The sequence below is a fragment of the Schistocerca cancellata genome, chromosome 3 (genome assembly GCF_023864275.1).
Source record: "Schistocerca cancellata isolate TAMUIC-IGC-003103 chromosome 3, iqSchCanc2.1, whole genome shotgun sequence".
NCBI classification, from domain to species: Eukaryota; Metazoa; Arthropoda; class Insecta; order Orthoptera; family Acrididae; genus Schistocerca; species Schistocerca cancellata.
Window position 1 is genome coordinate 558,510,046 of NC_064628.1, and position 17,366 is coordinate 558,527,411.

Consider the following 17,366-nt stretch of genomic DNA (forward strand, 5'->3'; position numbering starts at 1 on the left):
CGTTCAGCTGAAAGGCCTTGTGGGTGTCTTGTCGTAATACAGTTCCCTTTCGTCCAGACGGCACGTGAAGAGGAACTCTCCATTGCCTTGCGTCGCTGTTAATGGTTACTGTCGAGTGTCGCGGCGGAGTAAGTTGGAAAATTGAGAGAAAGCAATCCCCGAGGCGCTTTCCACACATACACACACACACACACACACACACACACACACACACACATATGGGTGTCGCCAGCTCGGGGAATTATCGCGGGCAGCCAAGCGTCATTCGGCTGGGAACCCGGAAACGGCATCAAACGGCCCCAATGCCCCGGGGCGAAGGCACCAGGCTCCGGCAGTCTTTGCTGCGGACGCGACGGGATTCCGGATCGAGCTCGAGACACTTCAGAAACACGACGAGGCACTGCCGTATCACAGCATTACGACCAATTGTATGACGTTTTCGGAGAACAAAAATCTCCTCTATAAAAATCAACAAGGATTCCGCAAACAGCGATCCTGCGATACACAGCTCGCTCTGTTCCTCCGAGAGATCCATAGCGCTGTAGACATTGGCGCTCAGGTTGATGCCGTGTTACTTGACTTCGGGAAGGAATTTAACAGCGTCCCGCACTGCCGTTAGTGAAAAAACATACGAGCCTATCGAGCGTCGGACGTTTTTCGACTGGATTCAAGGCTTCCTTGCAGACAGAACTCAATATGTCGCTCTTAAAGGAACAAAATAGACAGATGTAATTTTCGGAATATCCCAAAGAAGTGTTGTTACAATGTATATAAATAATCTAGTAGAAAGCGATGGATGCTCTGTAAGACTGTTCGCAGTTGATGCGGTTGTCTATAACAAAGTAGCAACGCCAGAAGACAGCGTCGACAAATAACGTGTAGAGCATTGGCGATTGATGCAGGCCTGGCAGTTGACCATGATCGTAAGTAAATGTAACATTTTGAGCATACACAGAAAAAGAAAGCAACTACACTATTTATGAGAAACTGTTGGAAACAGTATCTGCTGTAAAATACCTAGGAGTAGCCACCTTAAGAAGAATGATTACACAAAATAAATATTAGGAAAAGCAGATGTCAGCCTGAAATCCAGAGGAAGAGTCTCAAGGAAATGTAACTCATGCACGTAGTGAGAGGCTTATAAAGCTCTTGTTCGACCGGTTCTTAAGTATTGTTCATCCTTACCAGGTAGAACTGATAGAAGAGACATAGAAGATCCTTACCGAGATACTCAAAGAACTCCATTGGCAGACGTTATCAGAGAAGCGTTGTGAATCACGGAGAGGTTTACTATTGAATTTTCGAGCGATCGCTTTCCGGGAAGAGTGGGAAAACATATGAAATTCTCCAACATCCATCTCCCGTAATGACCACTACGAGAAAATTCGAGAAATCAGAGCCAATACAGAGAGATACCGACAATCTTCCAACGCGCCACTCGCGAGTGGGACAGGATAGGGGCGATCAGTTAGTGCTATCAGAAGAACCCTCCTCCCCACACCACTACACGACTTGCGGACTGTGTTGAAGATGTAGTCGTATATGTATCGTTAGTGTCTAGAGAAACTCCGCGCCCATCTGCTGTAAACGAGGTAGAGTATTCGACGCGGTAAGGAGTATGATGCTTCTCTCTGTTTTTTCACTTTGTAAACCATTAAGCTCCTGAAGGGCGGTGCACTCCGATGGTTGTAGATACAATTCTCTCTACAGTACGAAGTAACCATCAGTTGCCGTGTGCAAATCATTTTAATACATTATTTACCTCCGCTCTTGTCTGAGATGATGCGTTATGTATGTTCCCGTTGTCAGAATGTTAGATTCTAGTTTCGACAATTGTGAACAGCTAACCGAAAATATGATGACGGACATGCCTTGGAACGTCCAACGGTACCGACCGGCCGCCGCGCCATCCTCAGACCACAGGCGTCACTGGATGCGGATGTGGAGGGGCATGTGGTCAGCACACCGCTCTCCCGGCCGTATGTCAGTTTACAAGACCGGAGCTCCTACTTCTCAATCAAGTAGCTTCTCAGTTTGCTTCACGAGGGCTGAGTGCACCCCGCTTGCCAACAGCGCTCGGCAGACCGGTTGGTCACCCATCCAAGTGCTAGCCCAGCCCGACAGCGCTTAACTTCGGTGATCTACCGGGAACCGGTGTTACCACTGCGGCAAGGCCGTTGGCGGAACAGTGAAAAACTTACCGAAAAACATTTTTAACCTTCTAATGCCAATAAAAGTTGATTTTTCCATTCTTTAATAACGCGTCATGTCACTCAAGGAGCATACTTGTCTGTATATTTTAAAACACTTCGCGGACGCAGTTTAATATGAGACAAAATGTACGAATTTATCATGTAGTATCAGACATGGTAGTTTTAAATAAATTGACATATGTAAGGAACTGAATTTAAAATAAGTCTTTAAAATTATTAAAATAACGATGGCCAGCTACCTTTGTATGTTCATTTAACAAGGGTTCGAGCTTTTTGATTTATGAACATCGAAACTTATCATCTAATCTTCCCACAACAGAAACGTACACTTCCATCACCTCTCTCAAGAGCAGAAGTAACTGGTGTATTAAAACGGTCTCCAGCTGATGATGGACCCAAAGGTTCCGAAATCCATCGTGGTATTTAACAAAACACAAAAAAAAAAAAAAAAAATACTACATAATTATTGAATATGGTCACTTCCACAACTGCAAAATACTGATTAATATAAATAAGACAAAACTGTCAAATAGATTGCCAAACTCTTGTACAATGGGAAAATCTAATATCTTTCAACATCCGGAGGTAGAATATTTAATAGATGCTGCTGGATACCTGTTGTTAGTAAGTATTTAATCAGCCAGTACAGGCTGAGATAATACGTCGCACAATGGCTTTTATATATTAAACTTTTATTATGATTACACCGTTGCAAATATAGTAAGAGATGTAGAAACATAAACAGACGAATGCACAAACTTCACAATTTTATGGGCTGCACCATACAAGGAGGTGTTGAAAATGAAACAATAGAAATCGTAGACCTAGAAATGTGCTAACTATGAAGAAGCTAGCAGGACTTCCTAAGACAAAACGTACTAATTCTAAGGGAAAATTTGCGTGATGACGGTGAACTGCATGATATGAACACTAATTCGAAAAGAGGATTTGTAAAAGACGGGGAAGTTTGGTACATACGCATATCCTGATCGTATTGGAACCATTCAGAGTATAATGGATGGGCCAGTCCATTTAATTATTTATGTAATATTAACGCAAGCAATGTATTTCTCAGGTTTTAGTGACACGAGTTAATACTTTACTTCTGTAGTTTATATTAATGTCTTATGCTTTTAGATTAATCCTAATCTGAAACATTTAGCTCACTGAAACAAAATTAAATTGTGAAAGAAACTACATAAAGCAGAAAATTAAACATCCTACCGTGTGTCATTTTTCCCGTCATGTTCGGGTGGAGCAATGCAAAATTTAGGACAGATATAGTGTCGTATAAAAATAGTCATCCAAAAGTCAGATTACGTTAGGATTGAGTTATGGACAGATGGCTGAAACTTTAGGAACAAACTCCATGATTTTTAAGAACACACTCTTATGATTAATAATAAAATTCCTTTGGGTATACCAAATTCTCTCATCTACACACGCCACTTAATCTAACTGAGGTGCTCTAATCAGAGGTATTTAGAGTCATGTTATTTTCATTGATTGTAACAGCTGTGGAGGAATCCATGAGGGACGATTGACACAGGCATCAACATCGTTACACAGAGTTTCAGTTGGACTCAGCTTTAGGGAATTGAACTTCTGGAGAATCGTTGACCGTTTCTGTCACTTCTCCTGTTCGTATCGACGCTGCACCATTCCTAAGGAATGGACCATCAGGTTAACGATTGGCGTGCGATAGACAGCGACTGAAGTTTGATGCTGTCTCATGTTGCTGCAGGACAAACGACGTCGACGCAGCCTAGGCTTTTAACGTAACTTACACGTACAGCGTTCACCTCTGCGCGAACGCTTAATATGTTTATGTAAGTTCTAAATCCACTTTTGACAAAACTATTTCTTAGTACTACTATGGATTGTTCATGTCAACACTTCAATACCGATTCTAGGAATGCGAAAATGCTCACAACCGATTTTCGCTATTTCTAAATATTTTATCGTATTCAAATAGTGACTGGTTTGTAAGGCTGTTACTTGCTTCTTAAAATGCTTACTTAAATCAACGATGTGATTTCCATTTGAATGAAGTTAAAACAGAAGTATTGGACTAGCCATTAAGTTATTCATCTCCCTTTATTTACACGAAAAGAAGCACGTGCTATTGAAAGCGATATCACTACGTAATTGCTTACATACGATGAGGTGACAAAAGTAACGGGATGTCTCTTAATATCGCGTCAGACGTCCTTTTCCCCGGTGTAGTGTAAAAACGTGGCGTGGCGTGGCAAAGATTCAAGAAGTCATTACAAGTCCCCTGCAGAATTTTTGAGCCATACCGCGTCTATAACATCCGTAATTGCGGAAGTATTGCCGGTGCAGGAATTTTGTGCACGAACTGACCTCTCGATTACGCCCCAATAATGTTCCATGGGATTCACGTCGGGCGATCTGGGTGGCCAGATTGATCGCTCGAATTCTCCAGAATGTTCTTCAAACCAATCACGAACAATTGTGGCCCGGTGACTCTGCCCTTCGTTGTTTGGAAACTTTGAGTCCATGAACGGCTGCAAATGGTCCCCTAGTAGTCGAAAATAACCATTTACATTAAATGATTGGTTCAGCTGGAACAGAGGACCCAGTCCATCCCATGTAAACACAGCCCACACCATTTTGGAGCCACCAATAGCTTGCACAGTGCCACGTTGACAACTCGGGTCCGTGACTTCGTGGGGTCTTCGCCACACTCGAACCCTTCCATCACCTCTTACCAGCTGAAATCGTGACTCATCTGACCAGGCCACGGATTTTCAGTCGTCAGGGATCCTACCGATATTGTCACGTGCGCAGGGGAGACAGTGCAGGAGACGGAGAGCTGTTAGCAGAGACACTCGCGTCTGTCTTCCGCTGCCATAGGCCATTAATGAAATTTCGCCGCATTGTGCCAACGATTACGTTCGTCGTACATCGGACATTGATTCCACGCAGTGCCGCTTGTCTGTTGCAGTGACAACTATACGCAAACGCCGCTGCTCTCGGTCGTTAAGTGAAGGCTGTTGGCCTTTGTGTTGTCCGTGGTGAGAACGAATGCCTGAAATTTGGTATTCTCAGCACCCTCTTGACGCTGTGGACTGCGAAATATTTAATTCCCTAACTAATCCCGAAATGGAATGCCTCATGTCTCTAGCTCCAACTACGTGTTCAAAGTCTTAATTCCCGTCGTGCGACCATGATCACGTCGGAAAACTTTTCACATGACAGCTCCAACAATGCACTGCCCTTTTACGCTTGTATTCGCGACACTACCGCCGTATGTAGATGTGCATATCGCTTTCCTGTGACTTTACTCACCTCGCTGTATTTACTGCATTAGCAAAATCGAAATTCTTGGCAACGACCATATATCGGCATTTGTAAACAGTCCTAGCATACTTTCTTTTAGAAACAAATGTTGGTGACACAGCATTCATTGATTCTGTGCACAGTAATAGGTATGTACATTTAATTTTCTATTCATTACCAGTTTCTGAAATGTTGGATTGCAATAATTCTCGACCAGTGATTATTTCGCTCTTTCGGAAGGACCAGCTTCGCGTCGCTGCCTTCGGTGCGGAAGGACCTGGTTTCGACTCCTGGCACCGCCTCGGATTCTTCTGAGGTAGGAACGTCTGTAACGGTCTCTACTCGGCCTTGCGAGGTCACAAAAGCAGCTGCGTGAAAGCGGCGGCGTCACCAGGATTCATCTACTGGCAGTAACAGCTGGGGGGATTGGCAACATGCTCTTCACAATGTCCACTATCACAAATCGCTCCGCGTACTGCTCCGTAGGCAGCGGTCGGCCAGTCAGAATAGGGCTAAGGCGTACTCCTTGAGTGGTGTTTACGCTGCACGAAACTTAAGATCTAACTGGATGCATTGAAACAGTTTTGCAAGCATTAACGTGTGTGGATAAGATTATCGAACATGCCTTCCTGATTTGACTCCACATCTCACTTCATTTCGCTGAAGAAACCTAAACAGTTGGTTTATAGACGGTATAAGTCGGAAAAAAAAGACTGCTCTCGGCAAGCCGATTTTTGATCAGCCTAGAAAAATTTCTTCCTACCTAACGAATAAACAGTATAGCGAAAATGAGTTTCCACAATTCGATTTTCGTCTTGCACAATTTGTGTCGCATGTATACGTTGTGAGTAAGTGGTCTCCCGTACCTCCCAGCGGGAGGTCCCAGGGGGTTCTGACGTCTTCTTGATGGGTCACCCTCCCCCCTTTCGCCACCTGCCCCCTCTCCCGGTCTCTCTCTCTCTGTTCTTTGTCGGCCAGGTATTTTAATGGATCGCCGCGCAGCGCACCCCGAGGCGGGGGAAATAACCCCATCCACCAGCCGGGGACCCCACATTAGCCACACCGCTGATAGACATTTTATTCGAATTCCTCGGCGCGGCCGCAGATTAGGGAGGAGGCAGCGCCGACGGGCTGCCGCGAAGAGGAGCTGGGGAAATGGGCCGCCATTACGGGCGCCGGCTTCGCCGTATCCACCGGCAGCCCCGTCCTGTCCTGTCTTGTCCCCTGTTATCATCGCGTTACTCGCCGCCGACATCGACGCCTCGACATTCGGGACGAGGTGGTGGTGGGGAGTGGGACGGCGGCCCAGCGTCACATGCACCACGAGGCACTTGAACAGGGGTAATAAACGGCGGGAGAAACGTACAGATGTTGAATTCCTGATCGGCTCTCTCTTTAATGCAGCAATCCCGAAGAGTTTGATGTTATCATCCAATTGTCTACGACGTACTAAAGTACTGAAGTAAGGAACACAATTTTCACTTTATTGGCAGTTGGCCATCGTCATACAACTATACAACACACCTACATCATATTATTATTAATAATGTATGTAGGCTGTTTAGGTTTTTATGTTGGTAACGCCACGTAGCGCTCTGTATGAAAATCACTGACTGTGCTGTGTGCAGTCTGTGGCTGGTTGGACTCATTGTTGGAATATTCGCTTGTGTAGTGTTGGGCAGTTGGATGTGAACAGCGCGTAGTGTTGGGCAGTTGGAGGTGAGCCGCTATCAGTGGTGGATGTGGAGACAGAGATGCCAAAGTTTTGAGAGGTTACTATAAGTGGACGATCTGGACGTGTGTCCGCCAGAAAAAGGAAATTTGTAAAGATGGAGGTCGTGAATTTATTACAAATGATTGAAGCGATTTCACAGCTCTACAACAACTTTATTATTTGAGATATTTTCACAATGCTTTGCACACACATACAAAACTCAAAAAGTTTTTTTAGGCATTCGCAAATGTTCGATATGTACCCCTTTAGTGATTCGGCAGACATCAAGCCGATAATCAAGTTCCTCCCACACTCGGCGCAGCATGTCCCCATCAATGAGTTCGAAAGCATCGTTGATGCGAGCTCGCAGTTCTGGCACGTTTCTTGGTAGAGGAGGTTTAAACACTGAATCTTTCACATAACCCCACAGAAAGAAATCGCATGGGGTTAAGTCGGGAGAGCGTGGAGGCCATGACATGAATTGCTGATCATGATCTCCACCACGACCGATCCATCGGTTTTCCAATTTCCTGTTTAAGAAATGTCGAACATCATGATGGAAGTGCGGTGGAGCACCATCCTGTTGAAAGATGAAGTCGGCGCTGTCGGTCTCCAGTTGTGGCATGAGCCAATTTTCCAGCATGTCCAGATACACGTGTCCTGTAACGTTTTTTTTTTTTTTTTTTTTTTTTTCAGAAGAAATAGGGGCCGTAAACTTTAAACCTGATATTGCACAAAACACGTTGACTTTTGGTGAATTACGAATTTGCTGCACGAATGCGTGAGGATTCTCTACCGCCCAGATTCGCACATTGTGTCTGTTCACTTCACCATTAAGAAAAAATGTTGCTTCATCACTGAAAACAAGTTTCGCACCGAACGTATCCTCTTCCATGAGCTGTTGCAACCGCGCCGAAAATTCAAAGCGTTTGACTTTGTCATCGGGTGTCAGGGCTTGTAGCAATTATAAACGGTAAGGCTTCTGCTTTAGCCTTTTCCGTAAGATTTTCCAAACCGTCGGCTGTGGTACGTTTAGCTCCCTGCTTGCTTTATTCGTCGACTTCCGCGGGGTACGCGTAAAACTTGCCCGCACGCGTTCAACCGTTTCTTCGCTCACTGCAGGCCGACCCGTTGATTTCCGCTTACAGAGGCATCCAGAGGCTTTAAACTGCGCATACCATCGCCGAATGGAGTTAGCAGTTGGTGGATCTTTGTTGAACTTCGTCCTGAAGTGTCGTTGCACTGTTATGACTGACTGATGTGAGTGCATTTCAAGCACGACACACGCTTTCTCGGCTCCTGTCGCCATTTTGTCTCACTGCGCTCTCGACCGCTCTGGCGGCAGAAACCTGAAGTGCGGCTTCAGCCGAACAAAACTTTATGAGTTTTTCTACGTATCTGTAGTGTGTGGTGACCATATGTCAATGAATGGAGCTACAGTGAATTTATGAAATCGCTTCAATCATTTGTAATAGCCCTGTATATATATATTTGACTTTTGAACGTAGTTAAGGTAAATACATTGTTTGTTCTCTATCAAAATCTTTCATTTGCTAACTATGCCTGTAAGTAGTATGTGCCTTAAGTAGTTAGAATCTTTTATTTAGCTGGCAGTGTTGGCGCTCGCTGTATTGCGGTAGTACGAGTAACGAAGATTTTTGTGAGGTAAGTGATTGAAAGGTATAGGTTATTGTTAGTCAGGGCCATTCTTTTGTAGGGATTATTGAAAGTCAGATTGCGTTCCGCTAAAAATATTGTGTACATTGAGTTTTGCTCAGCTGTTTGAAAATCAAATGACGTAGAGGTTTTCCAACATTGTCATTCATAATTTTTTCTAATGGGACGTTTCAATAATAACAATAATATCTACAAAGTACCCCAGTCTTTCACAATAAAAATCGTACTACTAACATGGATGGTAAACTGAGTACTTTAACATAAGGAACTGATGATCAGAAAAGGTCATTGTCCTGGACGGCCGAGTGCTGTTGCAGCCGGGATGCACTTAGCCCTTGTGAGGCCAATTGAGGAGCTACTTGATTGAGAAGTAACTGCACCGGTCACGAAAGCTGGCAAAGGCCGCGAGAGGGCTGTGCTGACCACATGCCCCTCCGCATCCGCATCCGGTGATGCCTACGGCCTGAGGATGACACGGCAGCCGGTTGGTAGTTGGGCCTTCAGGGCCTGTTCGGATGGTGTGTGTATAGCAAATGCTCAAAGAACGACCGTAAGTCTCAGTGCAAGATCGTTAAAAACAAAAACAAAAAAATCGGCACTCCGTCAAATATCTCTGTGTTACAATGGGGCATGTAGCGACAAACCTATGAGGATTTCCAACATACCTTTTCTGATTGCCCCTTACAAGATTTTTGTTTCGAACCCTAGAAAACTGTACCATTCCCCACCGTACAAAGTTAATTATGTGTTTACGTAGATCATCAATCCTGGGAATCGAGAATCTCTACGATATTTGGCTGTTATCCCTAGTGGTACGACATTGGTCCTGAGAATTCCAAAACTGTATCAAAATCTCTACACTAGTTCCTCAGACTAGCCCGGACATAGAAAAAGAAGCGAGCACGGACAGTTTATATACGTAGAGAGAGAGGATTTAATAAAGCGTTTTTTATTGACTTACTAATACATGACTGCAACTTACATTTTATGTTTACATGCAGTAATCTTCCTTTGTTTTGGCGGATGACAAATCCAATGTACATTCAAACGGGAAAAGATAGTATTTATGTGATATAATTTCGGTTTAACGAGTTTCGTATGTTTTACTTTATTTATACTGTGAAACCTTGCTTCTTGTCGAATTTCATGATTGTAGGACAACGGGAAATACCCTATAGCTTTCGGTGAGTGAGTTCTTGAGTATCAAAATATGTTACATAAATGAGCGACTCTTTTGATGGCATTGATACAGAAGCTTAAATTTTTTACGCTGTCAACGTATCATAGACTTCAGTAGGTGACATTAATCTGAACTTGATGCGCCAACCTATTCCGCAGAAAAAGGGGTCTTAAAAGGCGAATGGAGAGGCAGACGGACAAAAAATGACAAATTATTTTTCCTGTGATGTAATTATAATTAACAGTTTTCGGACTTTTATTTTGCTTTTACTGTGAAGCCTTATTTCTTGCCAAATCTCATTATTCTAAGTCAACGGGAAGCACCCTATAGGTCTTCATGCGTGAGTTTTTAAGTATCAAAATATGTGATATAAATGACCGTAACTTTTTGTTGCACTGACTTAGAAGCTTATAATTTTTACACCGACAAGGGAACATGAACCTTAGTGTGTAACAAATTTGAATTCGATACGTCTACCCGTTTCTGAGAAAAACGATCCTTAACAGTCGGACAGACTAACAGATAGATAGCAAACCCATCCTATATGCGTACCGTTTTTGCAGACTGAGGCACGAAACCCTCAAAATAAATAACATGATGTCACCGACTTCCACGGCCACCATCTACTTCATTCAAATTCTTCTAGGTGTTCTATCGCCTCATCATACAGGGTGTTAGAGAAGTTTTAAAAATTTGGGGTCGGCCGCTGTGGACGGGCGGTTCTAGGCGCTTCAGTCTGGAACCGTGCGACCGCTTCCGTCGCAGGTTGGAATCCTGCCTCGGGCACGGCTGTGTATGATGTCCTAAGGTTATTTAGGTTTAAGTAGTTCTAAGGGACTGATGACCTCAGATGTTAAGTCCCATAGCGCTCAGAGCCATTTGAACCATAAAAATTTGGGAGATTCTAGAGGCTGAAATTCTAAATGTTTTGCAATAAGAACGCTATAGCCGGAAATGTGATATATAATTTATACAGTAGTAGGAGGTGTTCTACCTTCGAGCCATTGGCGGTATGCTGTTGCTACGGATGGAAGACTTGTACACAAACTACCAGAGCCTGTGTAGAGGAAGTTGTTTACTTAGTCCTTGTCCTTCATTTCACCCTTTCCAGCCACTGGCGTTGTGCTGTAAACACGCACCTAGTCAGCGTGAGTGAGTGTACAGTTGTCTGCTCATCGTGTTTTACATAGGCTATAGTTAAGTTTTAACGTCATAGAGCGAAATTCCCCATTTGTAGAAGTTGCTAACATGCATTTGTGTTGTGGCGAAGTTCGCGGGAATGCCAGCATCGGCTGTACGCAGGAAGATACCCAAACAGATGGCTGCCTAGCACTCCATAATTCCCCAATGTTAATTGTTGACTTGGTTTAAGAATCATGAAAGAAGGTTGTATACATGGAAGAACCCTGGAGATACTAAAAGGTATCAGATAGATTATATAATGGTAAGACAGAGATTTAGGAACCAGGTTTTCAATTGTAAGACATTTCCAGGGGCAGATGTGGACTCTGACCACAATCTATTGCTTATGACCTGTAGATTAAAACTGAAGAAACTGCAAAAAGGTGGGAATTTAAGGAGATGGGACCTGGATAAACCGAAAGAACCAGAGGTTGTACAGAGTTTCAGGGAGAGCATAAGGGAACAATTGACAGGAATGGGGGAAAGAAATACAGTAGAAGAAGAATGGGTAGCTTTGAGGGATGAAGTAATGAAGGCAGTAGAGGATCTAGTAGGTAAAAAGACGAGGGCTAGTAGAAATCCTCGGGTAACACAAGAAATATTGAATTTAATTGATGAAAGGAGAAAATGTATGGTTCTGAGCACTATGAGACTTAACATCTATGGTCATCAGTCCCCTAGAACTACTTAAACCTAACTAACCTAAGGACAGCACACAGCACCCAGTCATCACGAGGCAGAGAAAATCTCTGACCCCGCCGGGAATCGAACCCGGGAACCCGGGCGTGGGAAGCGAAAACGCTACCGCACGACCACGAGCTGCAGACGGAGAAAATATAAAAATGCAGTAAATGAAGCAGGAAAAAGGAATACACACGTCTCAAAAATGAGATCGACAGGAAGTGCAAAATGGCTAAGCAGGGATGGCTAGAGCACAAATGTAAGGATGTAGAGGCTTATCTCACTAGGGGTAAGATAGATACTGCCTACAGGAAAATTAAAGAGACCTTTGGAGATAAGAGAACCACTTGTATGAACATCAAGAGCTCAGATGGAAACCCAGTTCTAAGCAAAGAAGGGAAAGCAGAAAGGTGGAAGGAGTATATAGAGGGTCTATTCAAGGGTGATGTACTTGAGGACAATATTATGGAAATGGAAGAGGATGTAGATGAAGATGAAATGGGAGATACGATACTGCGTGAAGAGTTTGACGGGGCACTGAAAGACCTGAGTCGAAACAAGGCCCCTGGAGTAGACAACATTCCATTGGAACTACTGACGGCCTTGGGAGAGCCAGTCCTGACTAAACTCTACCATCTGGTGAGCAAGATGTATGAAACAGTCGAAACATCCTCAGACTTCAAGAAGAATACAATAATTCCAATCCCGAAGAAAGCAGGTGTTGACAGATGTGAAAATTACCGAACAATCAGTTTAATAAGCCACAGCTGCAAAATGCTAACACGAATTCTTTACAGACGAATGGAAAAACTAGTAGAAGCCGACTTCGGGGAAGATCAGTTTGGGTTCCGTAGAAATACTGGAACACGTGAGGCAATACTGACCTTACGACTTATCTTAGAAGAAAGATTAAGGAAAGGCAAACCTACGTTTCTAGCATTTGTAGACTTAGAGAAAGCTTTTGATAATGTTGACTGGAATACTCTCTTTCAAATTCTAAAGGTGGCAGGGGTAAAATACAGGGAGCGAAAGGCTATTTACAATTTGTACAGAAACCAGGTGGCAGTTATAAGAGTCGAGGGACATAAAAGGGAAGTAGCGGTTGGGAAGGGAGTAAGACAGGGTTGTAGCCTCTCCCCGATGTTATTCAATCTGTATATTGAGCAAGCAGTAATGGAAACAAAAGAAAAATTCGGAGTAGGTATTAAAATCCATGGAGAAGAAATAAAAACTTTGAGGTTCGCCGATGACATTGTAATTCTGTAAGAGACAGCAAAGGACTTGGAAGAGCAGTTGAATGGAATGGACAGTGTCTTGAAAGGAGGATGTAAGATGAACATCAACAAAAGCAAAACGAGGATTATTGAATGTAGTCGAATTAAGTCGGGTGATGCTGAGGGAATTAGATTAGGAAATGAGACACTTAAAATAGTAAAGGAGTTTTGCTGTTTGGGGAGCAAAACAACTGATGATGGTCGAAGTAGAGAGGATATAAAATGTAGACTGGCAATGGCAAGGAAAGCGTTTCTGAAGAAGAGAAATTTGTTAACATCGAGTATAGATTTAAATGTCAGGAAGTCGTTTCTGAAAGTATTTGTATGGAGTGTAGCCATGTATGGAAGTGAAACATGGACGATAAATAGTTTGGACAAGAAGAGAATAGAAGCTTTCGAAATATGGTGCTACAGAAGAATGCTGAAGTTTAGATGGGTAGATCACATAACTAATGAGGAAGTATTGAATAGGATTGGGGAGAAGAGAAGTTTGTGGCACAACTTGACCAGAAGAAGGGATCGGTTGGTAGGACATGTTCTGAGGCATCAAGGGATCACCAATTTAGTATTGGAGGGCAGCGTGGAGGGTAAAAATTGTAGAGGGAGGCCAAGAGATGAGTACACTAAGCAGATTCAGAAGGATGTGGGTTGCAGTAGGTACTGGGAGATGAAGCAGCTTGCACAGGATAGAGTAGCATGGAGAGCTGCATCAAATCAGTCTCAGGACTGAAGACGACCACACACAATTGTTGACTGAACGGGAGAGGATCTGTCTGAGGTGTTACGTATCGGGCAAGTGCAAGGAGAGGGGCACGAACCCCTGAATTTGAAGAGGACTTTATCAAACATGTAGCTGCCGATCCGACACCAAATGCACGTGGAGTCGCCCACGCTATGCAAATAGATCTCGTGACTGTTTGGCGAGTTTTGTACGGCGCTTACGTACATCTGCCACATGATTAACAACTTCAGACTATGGGATAGTTCGATTCTGAACCACGCCAACAACTCTCACAGTGATTCGTTCGTCAACATGCTGCTGTCTCCAATATTCCGGACCTGAAGAGTCAATTTTTACGCCGGAAGATATTTTTAACTCCTGCAACATCCGTCATGGGCGGTTGAAAATTCACATTACCTATACGAGACATTACCATGTGAGATTCTGAGTAAACATATCGACTGGAATAGTTGGTGGTCACCTTACTGGACCACACCATTAACGAGAAACTTTGGTTGGTGCATCGTATTTCAACTTTCTGAAAAATGCCCCGCCTGAAGTTCTGGTGGACGTCAGCTTGCAAATGCACGCTAGTTTGTCGTTTCAGAACGATGATGCGTGAGTATACTCGATCGTCGGGCAAGCGCATATTTCACTGACATCTTCAGTTAGAAAGTAAATGGAAGGGGATGCGCAGCTCGTTTGGTCTGCGCACTACCTGACTCCACCTCTCTTCACTTTTTCTTCTGGGGTTACGTAATGTTCTTCGTGTACTCAAAAACTATTGTTGCTTATTGAGCTTATCTTTACAGCGATTGGTACCATCACAGGGGAGTGTGGTATCTTACAGAGAATCAGACAAACCATAGTTCGTCGTTGCAACTTTTGTAACGAAGTTGGTGGTCGTTACACTGAACGTTTACTCTACAGTAGTAAACCAACAGATTCCGCTTACAGTACACGGTCCAGTCACATTAGGCGTAACGTGACCACCACCTCTGTTCGACGTCAGTGTGGGGCAACTACTCACAGACGGCAGGTGGTGGTGCTACGGTATGAAGCGTGCCGGGGGTACACAGAAAACAGCGCAGTTGTTATTGTAATGCGGTAACGAAGCGATTTCTCTGATGTACAATAATGCATGACCATTGGCTTTCGAGCAAAGGGTGGCGGAATTTCCGAAACGACCTAGTTTGTACACTGTGGCGGAATTTCCGAAACGACCTAGTTTGTACACTGTTCGTATAGTGCAGCTGTGCTTAAAATACACTCCTGGAAATGGAAAAAAGAACACATTGACACCGGTGTGTCAGACCCACCATACTTGCTCCGGACACTGCGAGAGGGCTGTACAAGCAATGATCACACGCATGGCACAGCGGACACACCAGGAACCGCGGTGTTGGCTGTCGAATGGCGCTATCTGCGCAGCATTTGTGCACCGCCGCCGTCAGTGTCAGCCAGTTTGCCGTGGCATACGGAGCTCCATCGCAGTCTTTAACACTGGTAGCATGCCGCGACAGCGTGGACGTGAACCGTATGTGCAGTTGACGGACTTTGAGCGAGGGCGTATAGTGGGCATGCGGGAGGCCGGGTGGACGTACCGCCGAATTGCTCAACACGTGGGGCGTGAGGTCTCCACAGTACATCGATATTGTCGCCAGTGGTCGGCGGAAGGTGCACGTGCCCGTCGACCTGGGACCGGACCGCAGCGACGCACGGATGCACGCCAAGACCGTAGGATCCTACGCAGTGCCGTAGGGGACCGCACCGCCACTTCCCAGCAAATTAGGGACACTGTTGCTCCTGGGGTATCGGCGAGGACCATTCGCAACCGTCTCCATGAAGCTGGGCTACGGTCCCGCACACCGTTAGGCCGTCTTCCGCTCACGCCCCAACATCGTGCAGCCCACCTCCAGTGGTGTCGCGACAGGCGTGAATGGAGGGACGAATGGAGACGTGTCGTCTTCAGCGATGAGAGTCGCTTCTGCCTTGGTGCCAATGATGGTCGTATGCGTGTTTGGCGCCGTGCAGGTGAGCGCCACAATCAGGACTGCATACGACCGAGGCACACAGGGCCAACACCCGACATCATGGTGTGGGGAGCGATCTCCTACACTGGCCGTACACCACTGGTGATCGTCGAGGGGACACTGAATAGTGCACAGTACATCCAAACCGTCATCGAACCCATCGTTCTACCATTCCTAGACCGGTAAGGGAACTTGCTGTTCCAACAGGACAATGCACGTCCGCATGTATCCCGTGCCACCCAACGTGCTCTAGAAGGTGTAAGTCAACTACCCTGGCCAGCAAGATCTCCGGATCTGTCCCCCATTGAGCATGTTTGGGACTGGATGAAGCGTCGTCTCACGCGGTCTGCACGTCCAGCACGAACGCTGGTCCAACTGAGGCGCCAGGTGGAAATGGCATGGCAAGCCGTTCCACAGGACTACATCCAGCATCTCTACGATCGTCTCCATGGGAGAATAGCAGCCTGCATTGCTGCGAAAGGTGGATATACACTGTACTAGTGCCGACATTGTGCATGGTCTGTTGCCTGTGTCTATGTGCCTGTGGTTCTGTCAGTGTGATCATGTGATGTATCTGACCCCAGGAATGTGTCAATAAAGTTTCCCCTTCCTGGGACAATGAATTCACGGTGTTCTTATTTCAATTTCCAGGAGTGTATAACGTGCGTGGTAAAATGGCGCATTCCAAACCGGTGGGGAAGCAACTACGGTGCACCACGGGTTATGGATGACATGGATGAACGAGGGCTGTGGAGATATGTACCGGCCCGCGAATAGAGGCAACTGTTGAGCAACTAGCCGCCCAGATGAATCAAGGAGACACCAACAGTGTCTCCTCCACGACCGTTCTGCGAAAGTTGCTGCGTGTGGGCCTCCGCAGCAGGCATATGGCTCAAGCACACATGTTGACCGCTGGTCGTCAGCGACCAAGACTGGAATTTGCACTCCAATACCGCAACTGAACGACCAGTTAGTGGCAACAGATGCCCCTTACAGATGAGTCGTGTTTTATGCTCCATCGGACATATGGGCGAACTTTTGGATGTACGGCATCAAACGTCCGAAAGCAAGCATCCTGCGACAATTGTCGGAAGGGTCCGGGCCGGAGGGGAGAGCGTTACGGTCTGCGGAATATTTTCTTGGCCTTCCCAGAATATCGTCATTCTGAAAGGCACAGTGTATCGATATAACTATGCATCTATCATTGAGGGCCATGTCCACAGTTTGTTTTTCTTCGGCGCGATTAAATCTTACCAGCAGGACAATGCATGCTGTCACACAGCTCTCAGACGGCGTGTGTGGTTCGAAGACCATCAGGAAGAGTTCACCGTACTTTCCGGATCTAGACCCAATCGAATCTGTGGGACCACCTCGATCGGACTGTTCGC

At 45.2% G+C, this 17,366-nt stretch overlaps 1 protein-coding gene and 1 pseudogene across 1 annotated transcript in view; both read right to left on the minus strand.

Moving 5' to 3' along the window:
• The window catches only part of LOC126175404 (patched domain-containing protein 3), a 410,507-nt gene that overhangs the window by 376,385 nt on the left and 16,756 nt on the right, over positions 1 to 17,366 (minus strand). The gene's annotated exons all lie outside the window — the stretch shown is intronic.
• Positions 2,065 to 2,182, minus strand: LOC126177400 (5S ribosomal RNA; annotated as a pseudogene).